The sequence below is a fragment of the Python bivittatus genome, unplaced genomic scaffold (assembly GCF_059951505.1).
Source record: "Python bivittatus isolate LINGU-HERP-01145 unplaced genomic scaffold, Pbiv_v1 ctg000020_np1212, whole genome shotgun sequence".
NCBI classification, from domain to species: Eukaryota; Metazoa; Chordata; class Lepidosauria; order Squamata; family Pythonidae; genus Python; species Python bivittatus.
In genome coordinates, this window is record NW_028277030.1 from 70481254 (window position 1) to 70496832 (window position 15579).

Sequence of the window (15579 nt, forward strand, 5' to 3'; positions counted from 1 at the left end):
AGTCAGGAATGTCACCTGGAAGGAAAGAGGGAACACAATGACCTTCAAAGGAATTTTTATGTAGCCCGCTTTGCCAATTTTCCCCTGCTTAGTGGTTCTGTTGAATTTAAGCCCTGTCAACAGAGCACACAACTATATAGAAATATGTGGCAACAGCATTATCTTCCAAACTTCCAAATTTTACAAGAAAAGCATTTACACAGTTTTTATTTTTAAAAAAATTAAACCACTGAACCAAAGGTCCCCCAGGAGATTCAGCTTCATTATCCCTTTCTCAGCTTTAAGCACTGGGTGAACCTCTCAGTTTTGAAGCATCGCTGGACTGAAAGTCTCTGATGCCTTGGAAAGTTCAGGAAAATATTTTAACTGGAGGATGTCACTTGACAAAGCATAGCCTTGGCTCAGTGATGGGGATCCTATGGGATTTAATGTGTCCATGTACACATTCCCCAGAGGGTTCTCTATATGTTTTGCTTCTCCTAGTGGCAGTTATTAGGCTAGTAAAATGGAATGTGCCTTCAAGCAACTTTTTCTGACAGCTCCTCTGAAACTATAGCTTAGGCTATTCAACTTAGTTATGGATTTCCCCTGGAGCTTTTTGTGCCAAGATGATAATTCCCATTACAGAGACCTACATACATCAGCATTAACTATTAGTGTCCCTTCTCTGCTTATACAGCCAGTGATCAGATGATTCCCACGCTGCAGTATTTAGCTGGACATTGGCATTGCTAAATGCTGGCTTGCATACAAGTTCATAAGAAGCTATGTTTTCATCTAGAAATGCAATAATTTATTAAAATGTTTTTACAAATCATCTGCAAAAAAAAGTCAGTGAGAAGAATGGCCTCACAAAGAAGTCTTTCAAATAGTAATTGAAACTTCTACCATATAAACTATATTTTGAAAAATTTCAGAATCTATTGCCTTTAAAATGTCACATTGTACAGATTGTTTCAAACTGTTTTTCTTAGTACTTAAAAAAAGTATATTGATGTTTTGTAAAGTGAATGGACTTAAAAATGTGCAATAAGTAAGACCAAATCATCAGCTACCCTATAATGTTTGCAATGTTCTTTATCAGTTAGCATTTTTGTATTTTATGCAATAATACTTTCCTAGTAGGCACTTTCTATGGTGAAACATTATAAAACTGCAATTTCGTGTCTCCTTGCCAACAACCTGCATTAATCTCCATGGCTACGAAAATAATTATAATTAAAAGAATATTACAATACTATCCCACCTTAAGTGATATTGGCTTATACACAGGTAGGTGGGATTGAAGAGCAACTGCTTCAAATGCTCTTGGTCAGAGTTTCTTAACTTTGGCAGCCTGAAGATGTGTGGACTTCAACTCCCAGAATTCCCCAGCCAGAGTTGAAGTCCACATCTTCAAGCTGCCAAGGTTGAGAAACACTTCTCTTGGTGGTTGAGAATTTGAACCGGTCCTTTGATAATTTGATAATTTAATCTTTGCTATAGGTTTTGCATATGCTAGACATATACTGATTGTTCAATTGATTTACATATATTTTTCTAAATAATTTATTTAAATTATTATTTATAATATGGATCCCATGTGTGTACATGTTAAAGACCAATTTAGGTGTTTGGGAGACATATTTTTTTTTATTCACATATAGTGTAAATTTTTCTCAGTTTCTAACAAATTTTATTCCCAGCTGATACAAAAAGCAGTGGGCGTGAAATCCTCATTTGAACATGGAAAAGAGTGAGCAGACCAGAAATATTCATCCTTCTGAACTTTTTGTTTTAACTTATGGTGTTCTACAAGCTGCGTCCAGAGAGAAGTGGGCAAATAAGACCTCCTCCTTCTCCTCTAGAAGATAAGGCAACAAGAGAGGAAGATTCAGGTCTCTTCACCCACAAGGACTTTTTCTGTGAAAGTAGACATCCCACAGATATTATAAAGGAACAGGACAAACATGGGAGTAACAAAGAGAGATGTTTCCAGCATTTTTAATTTAGAAGCTAAGTGATTGTGGATTGCTGGTAGTCAGAGCTGCTATTCACATACTGTATAGGCCATACATCTGGAGGCTGAGTCATGGCAACTGGACTTCTTTTCTTTAGGTTTGATACGTTTCACTGCTTGTCCAAGCAGCTTCTTCAGCCAACCTCCAGATAATTCCACCTAGATGACTGAGAATCTTCATCAACATAGGCCATACATGTAGGACTGCCTAATAGTACATACAGTATGTTGTTGTTGTTGTTGTTGCTGCTGCTGCTGCTGTTACAGGACCTTTTTGGTCTTGGGAGAATTTAAAAGGAGTGAGAGTTTTGTGAAAGAAAAGGAGTTCTGTGAATTGTAGCCAGCATTTTAAAAAGGGCCTGTGCAATACCATATACATTTTGACACAATTTCCAAAGAGAAATAATATTGCAACTGCTTACAGTTTTATAAACTTGAAAGCTAGCTAGCTATTTAACTGAGACTGCATTCTTATATTCATTTATCTGAGAATAAATCTATTGCATTCAAAGCATCTTGCATTTGCACAGACACATTTGCTGTATTAATGACTCCAGACATTTTTATTTCCTAAGCTAATATTTTATTTGTTTATAACCTGCATGGTGTTCTGAAGTGGAATAAAGACTGCTTTATAAACTAATACCTTCACAGGCAAGTAAATTCTTGCCAAGCCAGAAAATCAGTATAAGTTCCTCAAATGAATCACATTTTGTACTGACTGAAGGCCATTATTCCTGAATTATGTAAGTGGAATTTTTGGATTAACTTCCTATTTATTTTAGTCAAACCATGGGTAACATTACTAAATGTGAATTAAGGGCAATAAGACGTCACTCCATCCACTAGTTAAAAAAATCATTTGCAATCCTTTAGATAAACTTCATACTTTTGGTCCTCAAATAAATAACAACAGTAACAACAACAAAAATAGTACAGAAAGAATTAGCTGATTGTATTGCCAAAGTGGGGAGAGAAAGGAACTTAATTGGCTGAAATTCTTTATTTTTATTTTATTGAAAATAAAAATTACAGAATTTTAAGTTCTGGATAGAAGAAGAGAAATGGTTAAAGGCAGTGAACTGACCCCTCCCCGCTTGGACAAGCTATACACTAAATGTCTTGGACATTTATAAATACTCTATTGTTAGTTATTTATGCAATTGATCTGCTGCCTAGAATTGGAATTTTCCCAGCACCGGTGACTTCTAAATTCACTGATCTCCATCTTCCCTGGATGAGTCTGAGCATGATTCTGCCCATCCAAGCCCTGACAGCCTCCAGGCATCTGGCCAAAACTTTTACCACATTTCCCATTGAGCCTGGGATGGAAATATAGAAGTGGGTATAATCTGTATATTAATGAGATACCTCACCCTGAATTGCGGGATGACTCTCCCAATGATGTCACGTAGATATTAAACAGGATATATTTTTTAGCTAGTATGCTTTAGCTATTTTAGATTCTAAGCTCTACAAAGTGATCTCCACAAAGGTCTATGCAAATGAATGGTGCTATAGAACTAAATAATGATCATAAGATTATATCCTAGAGTCTTGCTGTAACATAATTACCATACTGATAATCATGAACAGGCATATCTGTGCATTCCATAAGTTCATTATAGCCTATGCCTATTGACCTTGTATTCTGGGGTGATGATTAACAGTGGGACTCTCAAATTAAATCTGAACACTTGGGACTAGCTTTTGTCTTAATAACGCTCCCTGCAGCAGTGTTTAAAGCTGGCTTTGCTAGGAGAACACCAGCTTGGAGAAGGCTATTTAAAGGCCAAAGTATTCTCAACTGGCTGCTGAGGGCAGATAAGAAAGAAGGAACCCAAATTGCTTTAATAGAAAACTATTCAGGCTTGAAAGCACAGGCAGCTTTTCTTTTCAATTTGCCAGCCCAGACAGGGGTCAATGAGGGTCTTTAAAAGGGAATTAAAAATAGATATTTTTTTCCCATTTGTTCCTGACCTGTGTTCACGTGATATGATATCACTGCAGTAACAGAATATTATTATGGCCTATAAATGTTTTCCAGGCTGCTGATTATAACAATTGACTTTGTGAGAGATGTTTCAGGAGCATTCCCTTTCAAGCGTACAGTCTCTAGAGTTCATATAGGTAAGTCTCTGATTGTTAATATGGCTGCCGTTATGATACACAATCATATCAGCTTAAGTGCATAGTTAAGGGAAAAAGCTTGAGGTTTTTAAGGAGAAAGAGAAAAATTACCTCCTTCGCATTTTTTAAGTCTAGCTCCAGTTGAAACACAATGAGGTACACACTGAACATGAATTAGGCAAAAAAAGAAGTCATCTCATTGTTTTGAACTGGAAAAATTATAATGTGTTTGTACAGCTTTCCTTCTGAAATCAAAGATATTTCAAAGTATATTGCTTTGAGTTTGTCAAGGCATACATCATCACATTCCACAGAACAGCTTGATGGATGCAATTTTTATTCTTAGTCCACCCAGGTTAAAAATTTACGTTTTCAGATTATATTATGAAAAATGAGTTTGTTTCAGTAGAATTGAATCAGAAAAGATGAAAAAAATTGCTTTGTTTCAGATAATATTGCTCATTCTGTAAGTACACAGTGTCTCTAATCAATCTGCCCGAACTCTAATTCCAGGCTGATCTAACACTGAGGTATCTATGACTTGAAAGGATTGTTATACCTTGTTTTCTCTTTTATCTATCTCATGTTTCCTTCTAAGGGCATCCTGATTTGTATGTAGCACAAGATTTTATTCCACTCCTCATTCCCCATTCTCCAAACAATGACATAGGGCCACCGCTATATTCAGTGGTCCAGCAATATGAACATCTGGGAGCAGTAGTGGGTTTACAACTCAGTAGCAATCATTTACAGAAACCATCATTATAAAATGATATTACTTGGAAGGATCTATACATTTATACACTATTATTTGTGCAAGTGTATCAGCTTGAGAAAAGGTATGGGCTTCTCATTGTCACATGAGCTCATCACTGTCATATGATGGTTACTAAATACAAGGTTACCAGCTATTGTCCATAGGGTGAAAGAAAGAAGACAAAGTTTTAGATAGATTTGTCAGAATGTGCAAATGTTCTTCTTCATGGTTTAAAGGAAAGTTTATTTGGGGAAAAACATTCTGAAGCTGGTTGTGGGGCAAAGAAATTGCTTTCATGAAGAGACAATCAATATATCAGCATCTGTTCAGAATTAAAGTCCATCTCCATTGCTGCTCTAAGAAATGAAATCTTGGGAGCTGTCTGCATTTTCCCCCAAAGTAGTTGCACTGTTTGAAAGATCCTTTTGATCTTTTTGTTGTCTGATTTAAGAATGATCACCCCTGCTGGATTTTCACCAGTTTTTCCCTTTTTGGTTATTTTTTATTCTCAGCTACTTAGCACATTCACACATACTATGTGAATTAAACAAAATTAAGCAACTTGCTAACTTCTCCTAGCCACTTTGAAATCTATTTCAGAATAAGAATACTAAGAACTATATCCAGACTGACTTCTGGGCATAGTTATTCGGAAAGAAGTCTCAATGATGGATTCTCTGTTACGTGTGCATAGGACTGCCACCTTTATGATTATGTTCCATATGCACACATGCTTGAGTAAGCCCATTACATTCAGTGCAAGCTATTACTAAGTAAACATGCACCTAATTGGACTGTAGAAATACTCCTGAATCCCAAATCACTCATCTATTTTAACATCTGATTAAATATCTTCTTATAATACCTAGCAATTCATTACTTGGATTGTTCAGTCCTGAACTGCAAACTTGATGCAATGAAGTATGTACAATGCATATTTGTGCATTCCCAACTCTTTTCAATTATCAGGTTTTTACTTGCTATGGAATAAGTACATCAGATAAAATTTAAGAGTGACGATGTTTAACCAGTCCATGTGATGCTGGATCAGAGCCAGAGTCTTGCAATGTCATCTGTCAGTGTCTGAGAGCATTCTCCTTGTGCTCTCAGGCTGAACCGCGGCAAACGTTCAAGCAGTTAACTCACCTCCTTATTGCTGACCACAGGCTAAAGAAAAAAAAAATAGCCATAATGTTTTCAGTCATCATGAACAAACTATGGAGCAATGAACAGCTGATGCATCTATTTTGTGCACCTTAAGAAACATTTGCTACTATGATGCTGTACGCATCATAATGATAATTCACTGGACTGCATGTTGTGTTGTCTTTGGCCCAGCTGGAATATTAATGTTTCAGATGGAAGGAAGCTTTGATGATACTTGGAGTCAGGTTTGAATACAGAATAGCCCCTGGGACATACAATATACCACCTGATTCAGCAGAGAGGTTTAGAATATCCATCTTTTTAGCTTGCCTAGTAAGTACTGGGCAGTGGGCCATATTTTATCACAGGTTTAGCAACCTCCCGTAATATGAAAGCAGAAGATAAATAGAATCAGCTGTTGAAACAGTAAAGACTTTTGCTGCCTTGATTGCTTGGCAAACCTTCCTGCAGCTCAGTTATGAACTATGTAGAAGAATCCTGGCAAGTGTGTGCGTCCGTGTGCGTGTTTGGGGAGATGGCTGTGAGCCAAATAGCACTTTCCATAAAGAGAAGGTTTAACTGCTGGAAAACTCCTTGAAGTGATATGCGGTCAAATCAAAGGGCAACAAATAATGTCAGCTGGCTTTCTAATGTTCTGCTGCATTCCCTTGTAGAACAATTTGCTGTCTAAATATTGCTGGTCATGGCTGTTTTGAGGAATTTGGTTCAGACAAGAGACGTATTAGAGTTATTTAGAATGAAAAGAAGATAATCCCTCATCCTCCTAAATTTGCTACTTTGGTTTCATGTTTTCTATTAAAGAGAAAAAAATATGGCCTTTAGCATTTATTTTCTTAACCGGATTATGAGTCCAAGAATACCAAAGATATAAGCCCTGTTCCTCAGACAATATTCTAAGTAAGGGGAGTTTGAGGATTCTGCCAGAATTTTTATGGATTCAGAGAGAAACATGCTGGCCCCCACTGATTTTGCCTTTCCCTGAATATAGGCTTTTTTTTTTTCTCTTGAAATCCAACTGTGTTTAAAATGCATATTAAACGCATTATGTCTAGAAATTTTCATTCCAAAATAAAACATGTTTATAATACTTTAAGAGAACTTTGCAGAACGATATTTAAATACAAATTCAATTCAGATTTTCATTCATGGGTGGTTCCCCCCCCCCTTAAAGATGACATGATAGGACGCTCTTAGGGCTGCACTTATGTAACAGTGGCGCTGACCAGAGATAGACCAATCTGCCCGTCCAAAAGGTGTGTGATTTTAAACGTGTGTAAAGAGATTCTTCAATAGAGAAGGGAAAACAGATAGGTCTATGGGTAACATGCTCAACAAGTTAACCTTCCATCCGTGCAAGTGTGGGACCCAATTTGGGGAAGCAGTTCCCACGTGAAAGAGAGACATCGATCCAGTTTGCTTAACGTGGTGTAAATAAGTGTCCTTTGCTAATCTGGGGAGATAATGATTAGGAGGATCCTGCAAGCAAAGGAGGCAGCTTCCAGTAATGCATGCCAATTTCTATTTCTATTTCTGGCTGCATAATGAGATGAAACAAGATCCCCGTTTGTGTTGAAATTATTTATTAATTCCATTATCGCTTCCAGGAAAAGATGAATTTTCAGAAGTCGGTTGAATTTAAGAATCACGGATTAGCTTCATTCTTATGTTCTCATCTGACTAGGAAAATGTAAACTTACTTTCTGGCTGTTTATTCTCAGATTCTAAAGTATTTCTCTTGTTTTATAAAACAAAATTGCTTGATTAACAGCAGATTAATAAACACTATTATTAGTGATATTATTATTGAGAGCAGTGTTGGTGAAGTGGTTAAAAGCACCGGGCTAGAAACCGGGAGATCATGAGTTCTAGTCCTACCTTAGGCATAAAGCCAGCTGGTGACCTTGGGCCAATCACTCTCTCTCAGCCCTGGGAAGGGGACAAGGGCAAATCACTTCTGAAAACGTGGCCACAAAAACTGCAGGAACTTGTCCAGGCAGTTGCCAGAAGTCAAAACTGACTTGAAGGCACAAACAACAATAAACACTATTAGCAGTATGTTTGTTACAACTCTTCTATATTCTCCTCTCACACACCCATCATTTCGTACTGTAGGAACAGAAGTTTATTCCTCTCCCAACAATGGTCGGCTTGCCTTTCTGTTCTTCTCCCCTTGCTGCAAAAAGCAAATGTGATGACGTGAAGAATGAGGACAGAGGTAGAACATTAGCTACCTCCCATTCTTACCACTCCCCTTGGCCAGACAGAAGTAGTCCTGGCTACTGATAGCTTATATGTCCACATGTGAAGAAAATGCCCATTTAATCATAGAACTTGCCAATCAGCTATGGAGTGCCTCTTCAGTTCATATCTCCATTCCCTGGCAACCATCTCAGGTGGCAGATGATAGAAATAAAAAGTTTCCCTTATGTTTCTCCTTATTTCTCCTAAGCCCCACAACAATTCCCTTGCCTTAGATGACAAAAACTATGTGTGTCACTTGGCAGGTCTATGCTCTCAGGTGTTGTTAAGGACCCCAAAGTGAATTGAATTCTGGAGAGAGAAAGAGGGTGGTGCCATCTTGTTCTGTACCTTAAGTAGAAAAAGGTCTTCGGTCAGCTTTGTCCATTCTCATGCAGGCCTCCAGGAAATCAAGATTTTAGGATGTTGGACAGTTTAAACAAGGCTGGCTAGTGAAGTGCCTGCCTCAAGCCACAGAACTTGATCATCATGAGAAAACAAATGCCACATGTGGTTGTATTTTGATTGCTATTTATAAGAAAATATATTTCTAATGTTTTTTGTCTCATGAGTCAAAGTAAGTACTGCTGGCTCTGAGGATTACACACTTCAGTTAAATGAATCTTGCCATTTGCTGCTCTGTTTCAGCTAACAAAACGTCTTGGGGTAGCTCTGGAGTGCAGGGTTGGTTTGTTTTAAAGTTAATGTTTTTCATACTCAAATTTCATTGTGACTATGCAGTTTTCTTCTGTTCACGTATCAGAAAATCAGTTCTTTATACCTGCACGTATAGGACATCCTGGGTTCGTGTTGTACACTGCTTACATAATTTGAAAAGGATACACTTGAGGAATTGTGTTGTGAACAAAGAGAACTAGTGCTCCAGTTTCCAGAAGCTTCCTGTCTGCTGTCAGATGGCTTACAAGATACGTAAAGTATAACCGAAGGAGGAGAATAAAATGCTTTAAACTACTGAGAGCACACTGCCCAGTTTCCACAGGGCCCAGCACCTTTTATCACCAATAGCATGGTCTTTGACTAGGTGTCATCTGAGGGCTACAGCAACATATAGGCAAACAGACCAAATGTATCTTTCACAACGTATTTTCTCTTATGAGAATTTGTGCAAATCAGTGTCTCCTTCTGATCTCTTTTATGATGAGGCATAAGTATATTGCTTATTTATGAGGGAATAACACAAGAGCTAAAAACTAACTGTGTTTATTAACATTAGCTTAGACTCAGTTCTGACCTGGAACCAAAAGCAACTCAACAGTATTGTGAAGAATACACCATTGCTCCCTATAATATGGGTAGGATTAACTTTTGGTAAATACCAACTTCCTCACAATAAGTAGCCACCTATGTTTAGGGAATTAAACCAGGAAAATTTGGGAATTAATCCCAGTTAGGTTAAAGAACTAAGGTTGGTTTCATAGGTACTACAAGAAAGTGCCAGAAAAGGCACATTATAACTCCACATAAAAGATGAGTTCCCTGAACAAATTCATATTTTAATAGACTGGATTCTTTTGTTGCATCATTTTCTAAAGTTTATAGCAAACAACATGGTAAACCTTTCAGACTGTCTAATGATAGAGCTGACCTTGACTACAGTTAAGTCCTCAGGGCCACAAAGTAAGCCGGATGCAAACTCCTCTTTATAGTGAAGTTTTCAAACTGATGATCTGGTTGCAAAACCAGAGATTTGCTATAATTTTATGGAGTGTGTGTGTGTGTGGAGGGGGAATTGTATGTGTCACTTTGGAATAATATAGCTTTGACATATTGTGCTAGCCTTTGTAAGGAGCTGTATTTTTTCAGGGTTTGAAAGTTTGGGGCAAAAAGAATACATCCCTTTTCTCTGCCTTTCATGTGAAAAATAAACAGGATCAAGGGATGGCATCTAGTCAATTTGCCATCCATTGAAACATGCATATTAGAAGAAAATGCATTATTTATGAAATGTGTGGCTTAAGGTGAAAAACTTTAAATTGAGTTTGGTAAGTTTTGCAATTTTAAGTTATGCTTAATACAGGCTAAAAAGATGATGAATTATTCAGCACAGAAAACTTGCCAGGGGGAATAACCAGAAAGCTGATATGGCCCTTGAAATAGGCTTTCATATTATTAAACAAAATCTTTTTTAAAAATTAAAGAGCAATGCTGAACTCCATTCTTTCCATTTTTCCTCCCCCTTAAAAGGGCAGCTGAGTGACAAGCTGTTGTTAAATTGTTTGATCTTGCAGTTTTCAACGGGCAACATAAAGCTGAACTCTGTTGGTCTGAACACGGAGGGGCAGTGGAGCAAAGTTTCCACTTGTTCTGTAGAATGTCTTTGAGCAGGGAGGAGCTGCTTCAGTGCTACGCATTCACTGATCTCTCTATACCACCTGTTTCTACTCTCCTCTCTTACATGTGACACAAGAGCAGTGGGGCAAGGACACATGGAATATACACCTCCTCTTGGCACCAAAAGGGTGGCACGCTTGCCAGTATCTCTTTCATGGTATCTAGAGCTCCCACAGTCAGTAGGACCAATATTTTTAGCCCTTTTTTCATGTTCAGGAGGGACAATGGGGCAAAATTGTTTCAAAGCTGTCATCTGGTGGGACCTTGGAGGCATGCCTTCCCTGAAGCTGCTCCAGCCCTTTGGAACAGCCTGCCACCTGAGATTCAGAGGGCCCCTACTCTTTTAGCCTTCTGGAAGGCCATGAGGACCTGCTTCTTCCCCAAGGCATGAGGGTTGGGGATGAGCCAGCGTATGTATAGTTGAGGGAAGTTATGGCACTGTGGTGGGAAGTGTGATGCTCCTTTGTGATCTGATTGTTTTATTACAGCTTTATTGGTTTTGCTGGGAGTTGCCTAGGATTATTGTGTATATGGTTATGACTGAATGTGAGGGTGACCTTAGAAGACAGGGGAAAGATGCCGCTTAGGGAATGATCAGATAAAAGAGAAAGGAGTCCTCAACAGAGTAATGACCAGAGAAAGAAACTTAGGAAGGACCCGCCCTAACTACTCAGGCAGTAAATAGGGAGATTTGCACTTTCAGACTTGCAAGCTTCTGTTCATGTAGCCTTACAATAAAGTAGAATTAGCTCATCCAGTCATACAGTATTTCCTGTCTGGTTTACCTGGGAGGGCTGACGATAGTAGGCGGCCATAAAAGTTTCATAAATTAAATTAAATTGTTAAATTAAGATCATAAGCCTTGCAGACACATACATTTTGCCCCTTAAATTTTCAAATACTGTTCAAAATACCCAGTTCTGGCTGTGTTGACTTTAGAGCACATCCCTTGATATGTTGGAAACAGTCTGGTGTAGCTCTTGAACCAGCTGAAATTGTGCACTGGCATCCTGGGATATCCTTTCTTCCTTTTTCAAGCAGGAAGGCTGTAGACTACCCTATGCAAGGCCTGCAGGACCTTGACTCATCAGAAGGAGGTTTCTGCAAGCTGCAACCCATTTCTACCAATGGATGCCCTGGAAAAGAGAAGCTTATTTCTACACAAATGGATCTTCTCAGGAAGAAAGATGCAAAAACATCTTAGGTTCTACAGCTTTTTCCATGGACAGAACACAGATAGTTAATCAAGCAGTGAATTAGCAGATATACACAAACACACATATGCTCTTACTCATGAGCAATTCCTTTGCTGCTTCTGGTGTGCAAGTAGGAAAAAAATACAAAAAGTGGACAAGAACATGAAAGAAATTGCACCTTCTTCCACCCTCAAAGTACTGGCTCAAACACAGTGGTACAGTGTGAACTCCCTTTGAACTGGGCAAGATAAAATAGTGATGCTAAGTTAAAATTCTATTCCTGTTGTTTGCTGTCATAAAACGCTTGCTGTTGCAAGTATTTATAATGTTTTATTACCAGCTCATACGGCGGTGTAAGTAAATCCATAGGAAAATAAGCAATACACCTAAAATCCATCCCTTGAAAGTATTAACAGAAGAAAAACTGACATGCATATTTTAAAAGCTGGGTTATTTGTCTGCTGTAATAAATGACATTTTCAACTGATATGAATGAAATCATAGTTTTCAGACTGCTTAAAGTAAGAAATTAATAATGTTAATAAGAAATATCCTGTGCTAGGGAAATCTGCAATGACATTTTAAAGTAGCCCTCTATTCTAACAGGGAATCATGGGAGCTGTAGTCCCAAAACATCTAGAGAGCACCAAACTGATAAAGGTTGGTCTGAAGAACCCAAGAAGACAACAAGGAATCAGACTGACTCTTCTACATGTGATGATTTTGATGCTTTTCAATTGACCACTATTTGTTCTGCAGCACTGGGAAGAAAGTACCAGGGATACAAATGTCAAAATATCAAGGGATTTTTTTTTTCCAGAATCCCCATAGGTTTCTGTACATGTTGATTAATATAGTTATCTGCATAAAGAAAAAGAGAAAGAGACAGAAAGAGAGAGATTGACTGCACATTAGCTATCATCACTTTTTCAAACATTAGAATTAGGTTAAGCACTGGGGAAAATCTGCAAATCTAGATTCATATAGTTATTCTCTGAAGAATTAAGCAGATTTATTTTGATTGGAACAATTGAAATTATCCAGACTAAAACAACAGCATCCTCCATTATTTGGGATATGTGAGGATTTGCAATTTGCAGTCTTTTAAAAGGCTGACTTTCAGTATGGAAACATAAATCTTTCAGTAACATGTTCAGGTGTAAAGTCCCTGCTTTTTCTCCCAATGGTAGATCAGAGTTGGGTTTCTTTAAAAAAAAAAATGCTAGCACTTGTTTGATGTTTGCTCAGGTTCCTAACAAGAACATGCAATGTCATCATGCATTAGGGAAGTGGGAAGAGGAAAAGCAGATTTATTTTGATTGGAACAATTGAAATTATCCAGACTAAAATAACAGCATCCTCCATTATTTGGGATATGTGAGGATTTGCAATCTGTTTGGGATGGTAAAGGGTAGGGGTGGGGCAACACGTCCACCTGTGCCTGAGCAGAAATTTTTGAAAAATGCAGATTCCATTACATATCACTTCCTTTATGATATCACAACTTTTCTGCAAGGGCTGGTTAACTTTCATTATTTCAGTTCGCTCCTTAATACTATCTTCTTGATTATATTAAGTTCAGATGTTTTTATATAGCTGAGCTTAAGCCAATAAATATTTGGGAATTTCCATTATTAGTGATACATCTCAGATATAATATAGATTGGATAAGCATAACTATCACACTGGTTCACTTGTCAGAGAAGTAGAATGAAGTTTACTGCCGTATAGTTTATTAAATAGCCTTAGGTGAAACCATCGTGAAGTCCTTCCATTTTCCACTTCAATTAGACGCATTTATGGAGTGTGCTCATAAGTCCCTTAAAAACTGCCAAAGTTTACTGTTACTAGCTTTTACTAATTAAGGCATTATTTATGTTTCCTTCTTAAATATTGCAAACCAGCCTGATGATGCTGAATTTTGGCTTTTTCTATTGAACTGAGACACGAGTGGCCCTGGAGTTAAGCAAAAAATTACATAATGTGAGATTCACAAAAGCATACTAAGGACCTGGGGCAGGTTGAGTACTTTTTTCTAGAATCAGAGTCCCAAAAGATGTCCCTGCAGAGTTCAGAGACATCAGAATATGAACACAAACACCTACACACACATGCACACACACACACACACACACACCCCTGTGAGGGTAGAAAAGGGTTTGAACTTTTCTAAACAAAGATGCTAAGGAAAAAGATTAACTTCCCTATTCCTACTCATGGTAGTCCTGCTTCAGATCAGAACTTACATGATTTATACAAAAACAAAAACAGAAGCTTACTACTAATATTTTATGTACTTTGGTGTTCAGAAGCCAGGAATGCAGAATCACATAACTTACAAATGTGTCTATTTTTGGCTTATGAGATCCAAGCTTTTAAAAATGAGATTTTTGAAAGGGAAATATTCCTCTTTAAAAACAAAGATTAGAAACAGGGCAGATTTGTGTTCAACAATATTTAATGCCACATAAGAATTTTGATTAAAATGTATCGAAAGCAAGCCTTCTTAACATCTTTTAAGATGCGTATCTTGAATTTCTGAGAAATCCAAAGCTTTCTTTAATGCATATACAATGAGAAGAAGATTATTCTCTGAGTTTTGGAGCTACAAATTTTATCTTTAGCATCTTATATACTGACAAGTATCAGAGGAGGTTTGAGTTCCTCTTCTTTGCCCATAAAAGCTGCCAGCAGAACATAACATACAATACCTGTTTTATTTTCAGTATGGGACCACTTGTACCTTCATGCCACCAGCCCTATGGAAAGTCTTAGGTGCAAATATAAATAATGATAGCACCTTATAAAGCCTTTTAAAATGTCCATCACTTTCTTTCATAAACCATCTCAAGACTAACTAAATGCAGCCTCCATAGGATTCCCTCCCCTCCTTCTTTTTTTCTGTGTTTATTACTTAATGAAGAATTCTAAAAGATAAAATGGCTTACCCATTACTTGGGAACGTCTAGGCTGTCCAATGAAAATATTGCCCTAATATAGATTTTGGAATTCTGTCTTTTTGGCTAATAATGCTGCTACAACCATTAATGGATATTTTTAAAAAGTCTTCGCTGATTTCACAGAACCCTTCCCAGTTCATGGAGACCTTTTCATTTAATCTTGGTACTTAACAATGAACAGCATGAAATATTTCAGTATCTTTCTCAATCGAAAGTCCCCGTTGAGCTGCTTGTGCACACAATGGGATAAAGACAATGCCAAAAGCCAAGCAGAAGTCAATGGCAGGCCGAACTTCCATGCAGAATATGACATGGTGTCCTTTCTTAAAGGAAATGTGCCCACACACCCTGTGCCTGTCCTTTCAGCTTGCAGACTCATTGTCTGTCTCTCTACATTTCCTCTAGCGACAGAAAGCAAATTGAAACAAATGTCATCCTTTTCTCCTGCCTCATGACATGCACCGTATGTAAGGATGTCGGCTCTGCTTGAATTACAACTTTTAGCTCAAAGGGGTTCGAGAGAGTTGGATGCAGTGGGGAGGGGAGAAAATAAAACAAATGACACTCAGTAGATCAGCATAGGATTTAGAACTATTATGACCCGCTGCCTGTTCAGCATCTAGTTCTTGGCTCAGAGAAGTCAATTTCTCACTGCATCAGCCTGAATCCCTGTCCCAGAAAAGGGGCTAATCTGTACAAGCATTTTAACCCATACCTGCAACTTCTGGCTCATTCATGAAGCACGCAGCACGTTCCCCATCCCATCCTCTTTATGCTATT